Below are 10212 nucleotides of genomic sequence, written 5' to 3'. Positions count from 1 at the left end.
TAATGACTCCCATTGAGCAATGTGTGTGAATGTAAAGGTGGGGTACAGTAAGCTGGATGGATTCTGCCAATGCCTAGGCCACAATCTCCCCAGCCAATTACACCGATCAGGCATAACATTAAACTTTATGACCACTGACAGGTGAAGTGAATAACACTGATTATTTCTTCTTTGTGGCACCTGTTAGTGGGTGGGATATATTAGGGAGCATGTGAACATTTTGCCCTCAAAGTTGGTGTGTTAGAAGCAGGAAAAATGTGCATGCATAGGGATTTGAGTGAGTTTGATAAAAGGCCAGATTGTGAAAGCTTGACAACAAGAGGATCTCCAGAACTGCAGCTCCTGTGGGGTGTTCCCAGTCTGCAGTGGTCCGTGTCTATAGTGGTCCAAAGAATGAACAGTGGTGAACCAGTGACAGGATCATGGATGATTGATGCACGTGGGGAACGAAGGCTGGCCCGAATAGTCCAATCCAACAGACAAGCTACTGTAGCTCAGTAATGAAATGCTGGTTCTGACAGAAAGCTGTCAGAATACACAGTGCTTCACAGTTTGCCGTGTATAGGGCTGCATATCTGCAGAACAGTCAGAGTACCCATGCTGACCCCTGCCCAATACCGAAAGCAGCAACACAAAGAAGGTGGGTTCTTCTGATTAATTACATTTTCTGTTACATTATGTGGAAAACCCGGTTACCTGGGGAACACCTGGAACCAGAGTGCCAGGGAAGACAGCAAACCAGCAGAGGCAGTCTGATGCATTGGGCAACGTTCTGCTGGGTAAACTTGGGTCCTGCCATCCATGTGGATGTTACTTTGACATGTGCCAGCTAACTAAGAATTTTTGCAGACTATATACACCGTTTCATGGAAGCGGAATGATAGCTGTGGCCTCTTTCAACAGGATAATCCTATCGAGCATCTGTCGACTGTGCTGGACAAACAAGTCTGATCAACTGAGGCCCCACCTTGTAACTCTCAGGACTTGAAGGCTCTGTTGCTAACCTTTTTGTGCCAGATACCACAGCACACCTTTGGGGGTCTAGTGGAGTCCATTCCTTGACGGTCAGAGGATTAACACAATATTAGGCAGGTGGTCATAATGCTATACCTGATCAGTGAATATTCACTTTTACACCAATAGTTGTTTTGAGTACACACATGTGATAGCAGTAAGTAAATTTTATTTATAAAAACCTGTAGTCCCAAAGCACTGTACAATCAGGATAAAAATGCAATGAATAATCATAGTTATTGAAAAATAAAAAATATAGTTAATGGCAATACAAAAGTCAGTTAAAACATTGAATGAAATAAAATAAAAACTCAAACACTTCCTATCAATAAGAATCTCAACAGAAAGCTGAGTCCACAGACTCAGCTGAATGAAGTTGAAGTGGAAGATTGAAAGTCGGTGCCACAGACTGAAAGGCTCTGTCCCCTCTAGTCCTCAGTCTTGTACAAGGATCAAACAACAAATTTCAAACCTGGACTGAACACAAGAAGCAACAGTGTGTTTAATAAGAAGCTGAGATAAATACTCTGGAGCTTGTCCTTTTAGTGTTCTGTGTGCAATTTGTCTAATATTGGCGAGCTCATGCAAATTGTAGGCTCAGTTTGTAGCCACTGCATGCCACACATCGCATGCCAGGAGTGGAATACAGTGTGGTTTTGTGCTGCTGTTGTCCATCTGTGTTCAGAGATGCTCTTCTGCTGCCTTGGTTGTAATGAGTAGTTATTTGAGTTACTGCTGCATTCCTCTCAGCTCAAAGCAGTCTGGGCATTCTCCTCTGACCTGTGACATCAACAAGGCATTTTCACTCGGACTACTGGAAAATTCCAGTATCATCAATTTCAGAAAGATGCCATGTTCAAAGCGTCATAAATCATTTGCCATCTCCATCCTTATGCTCCAATTGAACTTCAGCAGGTCATCTTGACCATAAGTACACGCCTAAATGCACTGAGTTGCTGCCATGTGATTGGATGATTGGATATTTGAGTTAAAGAGCAGTTCGAAAGCTGTAACTAGTGAAGTGATCAGTGAGTATAAAAGGAACAATATAGGCATAAAGTTGGAATTTTACTATTTTCAAGTGTTTTACGATATATTTAGCAAAAGCTGTAAATAGTAAAAATGGATACATTTAAAAAATGGAATTCAAGAAAAAAGTTCAAGCTCGCCTTGTTTCCATTCTTCCATTTCAGTTCGTTCAATCTTGTTGTTGTACACTGCAGGATGATGTCAAAAATTATTTATCTGTAGCTTACAGCAAAAATAAATTGTTCATCACAACTAAAAACAGTGGTAACATGTGCAGTAAGCCAAAACAACAGCACTTTAAATTGCAACCCTTTTAACTCCTTTATTTATGAAGCTCCTCGCAGGCAGTGCACTTTGGGAGTTTTTATCTTCATCATGACTGCTTTCTATGTCATGCAGTGCCAGTGCGCTGTCATCTGTTGCACAGACGCTTGTTCTTGTTCTCACAAAACTGTCTGTTGTCTTCTGAGTATATTTAGGTGTGTTAATGAGGCCACCTTCCTGTGTTATTGGCCAGTAAGCTAAACTACAGGTTAACAGCTTTTATTGGGCTTTTACCATAGTGCTTAGGTGTCTGTGCGTGTCTGGAGCCAAGGACAGGTTCCCTGCGGCGTCAGACTCCTCATTAACCTTCACTTCATCCTTCTGTTCCTGTCTTTCCTCTCTGTGTCGAATCCAACATTCCCGAGTACCTGTGCCTCTCACTTCTCTGCAAGCGCCAGCATCCACATCAAAGAATATCCTACGTGGGAATTTACTCGTTCATTAAAGATTTCTGTCTGTTACACATTGCTTTTTTCTCCCCAGCCGTTTAATCCCTGCTCAAATACATTTTCCCATTAAAAAAAACAAACGGTTTCACATGTGTTTACCAGGTTTAGTCTGAATAAAATTTAATTTTTACACACCTCTCAAATGACGTATACTTTGACAAACATAGAGTAAGCCAGTGAAAGAAAAGACTGTCGATATTAAGGCAAACAGCCTTACTTAGATGCTAAATGAAAGCAAGTATAAAGCCTCATATAAAGCCACAAAATGTTAGATTTATGAAACTTTTGATCTTGAAATAATACTGTCTTTGACAGGTCACATATAAAAACCAGATTTTGAGCATCCATGTTTGAGTCCAGCTTTAGAAAAAAACTAAATAAAAAAACAATGCTGTTCTGATTTTTGGAAAAGTGTTATTTCCTCTCCAGTGCAGTGTTACCGTAGTAAAAAACACATTTCTGATGTGTTTTCACTCCATCAGTTTTGCTGTACAGAACATCCCCTCAAGCTGAGTGGAGTTTAAGTGTGAGCAAGATTGCCACTATTGTGACAAGAGTAGCATCTTTACTGTCTTTTATGGCTGTCTCTCTCTGTCCTTCTGTTCCTCACACGCTCTATTTCTCTTTCCTTTTACCCCACCTCGCCCTCACCCCCCTTCTCTCTCTCTTTCACTGCTTCTCCCTCAGTCTCGCTCTTCCTGCCGCTGTCAGATGGGAATGACAACCATCTGCAGCCCTCCTGCCCCCTGACATCTGGAGATGGGCTGAGAAACCGCGACAGCAGCACACAGACACGTGCCTGTGCGCACACACACTGTCCTAATGCTAGTAAAAATGTTTCTCCAGAAAGGAAACGAGACAAGGAACGGGGTATGGGGTGGGGCAGAGGTGAAGAAGGAGAGAGCAGAGTGGAGCTCAGAGATATGGCTGACGTCTAATGGCATTAACATATCATGCTGTCATTATTCAGAACAGATTTTATTCCTCTCAGGTAGACAGTAATGTGAGTTATTGTGGGAGAGAAAAAAGTGAAGGTGCATTAATGAGGACTCTATGCCTATATCTCCTCAGGATGTCACTTTCAGAACTATTTCTGTCAAACAGGCTGTCATATTATTTATTTATCTATTTATGATTACATGTTCCATATCCAGAATTATGTATTGGTTTAAGGGTAGTGCAAAAAACGGTGAAAATAAGAAAAAAAAACAACATTATTCTAAAGAGATATATGAGCAGTTTAAAGGTGAACGTGATTTCAATCCTCCCTGCCGTCTGCACCTTATGTCGTCTGCACCTTTATACTTTAATGATTAGGGGTGCTGCCATCAGTGCAGTCCTCACATGCTCGTCTCCGGATTCTTCCAGTACAAAAGTTTATTTTCCATTTTCAGAGCCAAATTCTGCTGCATTATGTGACGCGTGGCTGCAAATATATATATGCAAAGCAATTACTCCTGTGCACACTTACAGTCTGAATTTATTGTGTATATCTGAGTTCATCTTGTTCAGATTTAAGACAGCATTTTCTGCCTTATCAAGCAGAAAATTTCCACCCTATTGCATGCAGTTTCTTTTAAGCCCTCATACATATTTATAAATTGAACCTTAAATAGCTGATTTTCGGACCACTTGAAGGGAGTGAAAACATCTGTGAGCAGCGCACTGACATTTTTCTACAAGAGTTGGAATATTGTTTGCAACTGTAGTATTCATTTGCAATTGTGTGTTTGACTAAGTGGTGAATAAAGGTTTAGCGTTCGCTTTAAGCGTTGTTTTTAATCGCTATCGGCCACTGAGGGGAAATATCTGCCGTTTAGCTGCTAAACGCTCCACTTTGCTCACCAGCTAGCCGCAAGCCGTGTCCATCTGCTGTTTGGCAGTGGGAAGGTAGTGTGGGGTCTTGGTGGAAACAGCTGCCCGCTCCAGCTGGATACACCGCTGATGAGAGAGAACTAAAACAGTAAATGCTGCTGGCAGGAAAACTAAAACAATGAGTTTGAAGATGCTATGCTCCATAAAGCTGAGTGGAACTGCAGAGTTGAATAATTAGCTTTGGGTTTATCACCCAAAGTGCCCATTTTCACACACACATACAGTGCCGAGTCATTTGATCTATAATATTGATTACAACAGCTTTAATATTTTTCAACTGGCTCTAAACAAATGAACAAAAAGTGCATTATAGAACAACAATATGTCACAGTAGACATGCCTATGCACTGATGAGCCAAAGTGCTGTGATCGCTTTCAGATGCAATAATTCAGAAGATTATCTTGTATTAATGCCATGTGATGGTCCTGGTATATCTAAATCTCATCATATTGTATGCATTTACCATCTTTGGCCCAAAATCTCAGCTGTAGCAAAGTTTGTGATGAGTACTGACCTTGTGCCAAGACAGGAGAGACCCTTAACTGGTGACTGGACGATGTGGAACGAGCTGGAACCAAGTGCTGAAATTGAGGCTTAATTCTACTTTCCAGGTTTGCGAGTCTGCTAAGGTCCACTTAGGTCTGAAAGATAAAAATATCATCATCAGATGGTGACCGTGAGGGTCCGTGTGGACATCTGTGCGTCTGTTTGGTTTTCTGACTGTGGGAATTTGTTCCCCGAGAATTTACATTAGGATGCAAAACCTGTACACGTACGCCAGGCAGTGGATATAAATAAGACGTCAAAGAAGAATACCAGGAATGACTACTTGGATTTTCATGATTCCAGCTATTAGTGACAAAATATAAGCAAGGCTTCAGGCTGACTCTCAAACAGCAAAAATCACAGTTGTTTTTTTTTTTTTTTTTTTTTTTAAAAATGGCCACTTGAGGCTACCTTCAAAATTTATTAAATCCTATAAACAAGAAACACTTGCCACCCCCATGTAACACTTATGGAAACCCATGCCATTAAGCTCCCAGCACACATATAGCTTTATACTCAGGATGTTTTAAAATTCTGCAATTACTGAGTTAGCGGAGCGCTGCTCGCTTTCACACAGTTTGTGCCTCAATACTCAGTAACCCCGCTCTCTATCTTTATGTCATCTGCCACTGTATGCCTGAGTTGGTTTCTAAACGCTTCCACTTTACAATAATAACACTTACAGCTGATCCCAGAATAACTAGGAGGGCAGAAATTTCATAAACTGACTTGTTGTAATGGTGGCATTCTTTCACAAATGTTTGTAAAGGCAGACTGCATGGCTAAGTGCTTGATTTTATACACCAGTGGCAATGTGATTGAAAACATCTCAATTCAAAGATTAAGAAGTGTGGCCTTATTTTTTTGTCCATATAATTTAGAAAAGACAGAAACATCTGCACTGGATGGTGAAGTCCTGTAAAGCTTCTAGTTGAATATTTTTGTCATTTCTGTCTTTATGATATGAAACTGCATGTGATGAGAGACGGGGTGGACCTGAGGAAGCAACTCATGAGTCACAGGGACCTGCCTTAAATCATACACTGCTTTATTGTCCTTTTTGACACGACCAGGGACCATTTTATTGCATTTAATATGACTCGAAACCACAGACTGTATGTAAAAAATGGACATGGTCATAATATCACCCACTGGGTTTCAGTTTCCAAACTTTAAAGCGCTGAATATATCATTACGGCTGCTGCCATGCTGGAGTTGATTTTTGGACACAGGAGTTACCATATTTGGACTAAAGTGTCTAATTGATCAGCTAACACTAATAAGCTTTTTTAGCAAGCTGTAACAGTTAGTAACAGTGATGACATTTTACAATTTCACTCACCAAAACTCAAAGCTCAAACGTCTTCGATTGCACTACAAAAAAAAAAAAAACACATGTTATTTGTCTGATAATTACAATAAAACACTCCAACCAGGCATGAACAGCACAAACACAATCCTCAGACTCAATTCAGTGACTCAGCAGCCTAACAGACACTAATCATCTGCAGCTCTCTCTGGCAGGAGACTGATCAATCAAACAGCCATGCCTCTAATTTTAGCCCTTAGCAGAACAAATATTCCCCCTCTGGACAATTGTATGGATAGTTGTTTTTTGTTTCTTTGGATAGTTTTAAGTAGATAAGTAAAATATGCATTTTAGGACTGTTTTGATTTACAGGTGGATGGTAGGCATCTGTAACAAATAGCTGACTCACTTCTGCTAACTGGAGTCACTAAACTGGACCTCTCTGCAGTGTTTGTGGCGACGATGCCTAATGGTTGGCTCTAATTAGCACCAAATTAGCAAGCAGCTGTGACTGTGTGCATACAGCCTGTGAATCCACCTCACTCAGCATATATATATATATATATATATATATATATATATATATATATATATTTATATATTTTATGGGTATTTAGAAAGCGCATATCCTTATATACCACAATGACTCTGAGTAAGGATGAAGCATGAAAATCAACAGCAACATTGGTAACTTTCTTACTCTGTAAGTCACTTTCCAGCCTTGAACTTAGCCTGAGCACAGTGCCCGCCAGTATGATAGATGGCCAACTTAGTGCCTGAACTAATTAAGAACACAAGCTCTTGAAGTGGTATGAAGGATAGAGTCGTCCAGAGAGTTTAATCAGCTTCTTTCATCTCAGTCATTCTTATAGCTAATTCAAAGGACAAGCTCTTGTAGGAGATGAAGGATCATATTTCTACTAGAACAAAATTAAACCGAAGTCCCCGTCCTCCTTAATGTAAAAAACGCCCTAGCTAAGGTTGAAGTGAAGCAGTTGTTTACAAACCCTCAATGTGCAGTAAGAGGAAAAAGGTCAAATCATCTTTACGTGTCTACTTCAAAGATAGTTTAATTAAGACAATCGGTATACAAAAAAAAACAACAACAACAAAAAGATTATAAAGAGCATGGTTTTAATCATTATGTCTCGTCCAGACGGAAACTGTGCAGCTGTTCAGGAAAAAAATAATATCAAACAGCAATCGTCTGAGTTTCATTTTTTTCAGTTTTGGGCTGAAGAGTCATTCAGTACCACTGAACTGAAAGCTGTTCTATCGTATTCAGGATTCAGCTGTGGTGAGCCTTCGTTTAGTTTAATTCATTACTCTGTTCGTTTGAAACCATTTGATGAGCTGCTGTACCCATCAGTGCTTTCTTTTGCTAATTACTAAACTACAGCCCAAATGTTTATTTCTTTTTTTCATTGCAGTGACACTTTTTTGTCTGTAACCAGGATCACCATGTCTCTCCACTGGCAGCCTATATTGCTTGCTGGGTAAGAGGATGGAGGTTGAGAGGGGGTGATGTGTATAATTACAGGATTACAAAGGATTTAATTAAAGGCGTGAAAAGGTGGCCTCAATGTGAAACTACACAATGTTTTCGAAATTATGGCGACATGATCGGAGCTGAGTAGACGAGAGAGTTGGAGTGAATGATGAGAGTGGAGTGGACTTTTCTGCAGCAAAGGTAATGAGATAGGTGAGAACACCAAGGTGTAATCAATGAGGTCTGAAAACAGTCAAATGGGAGCCAACGTGCTCCACAGTTGTGACGAGCAAGTTGCTTAGAGTTAGTGGTGAAGTGGTTAATGAATAATATTTCTGGATGCTACTGCTGAGAATGCAGCATAGAGACCAATCCATGAAGCAGAACAGAGCCTGGTGTCCTGACATTACATGAGAATAAACATCTAATCTTCAAGTCGTAGCAAAACTCTTTTTTTTTTTGCTTTTCAGGTGTGATTTTATAACATTTTTAAGCTATTCCACAATATCACAGTGGTTGTTACTCAGCGTGGCATCTCATTTTGTTGTTGCAGGATAATCAGTACAGTGTAGTGAATGCAGGCATATATTATGTTATATATTATTATATAAATCTAATCAGAAGGGATGCATTTGTGTGATGCTCAGAAATGACTTGAATTAATGTTTTCAAGATGTTTCAGAGGAAGACGAGACCTTGTAACATTAGGGAATCTTAATTTGTGTGTGAAGGTTCAATGCAAATGTGTTCCACTGAGATAATTACAGATTTGGTGTTTGATCTGCAGTACAGCTAATGTGCTTGCTCGGGTACATTAGTATATGCTTATCCAGAAGGTCTATGTGTGAGGAAAAAAAGAAAAAAATGTCTCGAGAGAGAGAGAAAAGCATTTCTGCGTGTGCGTGTTTGAGTGAGTGTTACAGTTCTTGCTTTTTGTTGTGTATATCATTTTCAGTCTGCAATCTGACACTAATGTTCCTGAAGTGCTTGATTAATCTTGTGTTGTATCGCTAGTTATTTATGATGTTTTGTTTTCTCGTGGTCTGTCACTGTCTCATATATAACTCGTGAGCTATTATTTTTTGGAGATCAGTAGGCTGTCATTTTTGGCACTCTTTGAGTAAACTAATTAAATTACTATACAGTTTCTTTCAGATGTAAGGCAGGTGTTTGCTTAAAATGATATTAATGCTTCAGAGTGGGCTGGACAAATTAAAATGTATGACTATTACCAAATATTTAATTAAAATGCCTTATATCCAGATGCTAGAATTTCAGGGAAACACACTTTTCTGTATTTTTAAACTGGCCTTGAGAAATAGTTCTCCATGCTTTCTGAAGATCTTTTGTCCTTTTTCACCCATTTTCAGTCCAGTCCTTGATGTGACTTGTTAAGTGTCTTAACAAAGAAACATTCTACACATTACAGTCAACATAGCATAGAGAAAATTTGAAATCATATCTTTGTTATTAGCAGCCTCTCACAAAACATGACAAACATAATTTTCTCCATTTCTGTAGGTGAAATTATGAAAAATGCTTTATATTAACACAGTTTGACAGGCATAACACAGTATTTTTTGCACTATAGGGGATTTCCAAAGAGCCAAAACCCTGACATATTTCAGCCTGGACTACAGCACAGACACCTGGAAGAAAAGTACCAGGCTTAAAAAGCCATGTACAGCAGATTAACCTATATGAAAGTCATGTCTTTGACTATGATCCCTAACAAAGTGCATACCTGGACAAGTAAGAGTACACTCCACCTTGAGAGAAAAATGCACTATGGATCACTGTCAGTCATGGATTGACCACCGCAGAGCCCGGACCTGAAATTTATTGAAAAAGCGTGGGATCATCTTGACAGAGGAATGGAAAGGCAGCCAACATCCAAAAAAGAGCTTTAAATGTAGTTTGGAAACCTGGAGAACTATTCCTAAAGATTACTTAAAGAAATTCCTAGAAAGCTTACCCTATAGAGAGTTCAGGCTTTGTTAAAGTATAAATAATATCATATTAAATATTGACTTTTAAGCTCGTTACTCTGTTTTGACCTTATTTACTGCATGTTCATTTATGTTTGCAAATTTCCATCAATCTTTGCACCCGTGTACCATTTTCCTAGCAAACATTGAACATTGAAAAATGAGAGGTGGTTTAAGACTTTTGCGCA

The 10212-nt window shown here is 39.4% G+C and overlaps 1 long non-coding RNA gene across 3 annotated transcripts; it reads right to left on the bottom strand.

The window, feature by feature from the left end:
- Positions 1-579: 579 nt before the first annotated feature.
- On the bottom strand, positions 580-7192 carry LOC120731110. Of its 3 annotated transcripts, none has more exons than XR_005695274.1 (5): positions 6957-7192; positions 6581-6612; positions 5207-5333; positions 4662-4757; positions 580-2231 (listed from the first exon to the last, which is right to left on the bottom strand). It is a non-coding gene; the product is annotated as an uncharacterized LOC120731110 (long non-coding RNA). The 3 variants fall into 3 exon arrangements; XR_005695273.1 differs by lacking the exon at positions 580-2231 and adding an exon at positions 2250-4242; XR_005695275.1 differs by lacking the exon at positions 580-2231 and having other exon boundaries at positions 4320-4757.
- Positions 7193-10212: the final 3020 nt, after the last annotated feature.

This window comes from Simochromis diagramma, unplaced genomic scaffold (assembly GCF_900408965.1).
Source record: "Simochromis diagramma unplaced genomic scaffold, fSimDia1.1 OVJJ01000343.1, whole genome shotgun sequence".
Taxonomy (NCBI): Eukaryota; Metazoa; Chordata; class Actinopteri; order Cichliformes; family Cichlidae; genus Simochromis; species Simochromis diagramma.
The sequence above is the reverse complement of the archived record's forward strand: the minus strand, read 5'-3'. Positions and strand labels throughout refer to the sequence as shown.